The sequence below is a fragment of the Dendrobium catenatum genome, unplaced genomic scaffold, assembly GCF_001605985.2.
Source record: "Dendrobium catenatum unplaced genomic scaffold, ASM160598v2 original_scaffold_79810, whole genome shotgun sequence".
NCBI classification, from domain to species: Eukaryota; Viridiplantae; Streptophyta; class Magnoliopsida; order Asparagales; family Orchidaceae; genus Dendrobium; species Dendrobium catenatum.
The window spans coordinates 1-317 of NW_021398254.1; the positions used below are offsets into that span (position 1 = coordinate 1).

The window sequence follows — 317 nt, forward strand, 5'->3', positions numbered from 1 at the left end:
ACCCTAGCTTTATAGACGACAAAGGCCGGCTTCGAATCGCCCCCTACCATGATTTCACCAAGTCTTCCCATGGATGCCCCCTTTGCCCCCCGAACATGTGCAAGGTAAACAAACTAAAATCCCTCCATTAATTATTTCCAAATTCATCATCTCGATTATAAATCCGCCAGCTTTGGCTCTCGTATTCAACAGAGCAAAATCGTGGAGCGGATTCGCGCTGGGGAGAAGAAGAGGGTTATCTACCTCGGTGATGGCAAAGGCGATTACTGCCCATCTCTGTGGCTCGGCGAAGGCGATTTCGTGATGCCGAGGAAGAA

The 317-nt window shown here is 49.5% G+C and overlaps 1 long non-coding RNA gene across 1 annotated transcript; it reads left to right on the plus strand.

The window, feature by feature from the left end:
* LOC114578582 lies at window positions 1-233 on the plus strand. Its single transcript, XR_003699582.1, has 2 exons — window positions 1-104; window positions 193-233. It is a non-coding gene; the product is annotated as an uncharacterized LOC114578582 (long non-coding RNA).
* Window positions 234-317: the final 84 nt, after the last annotated feature.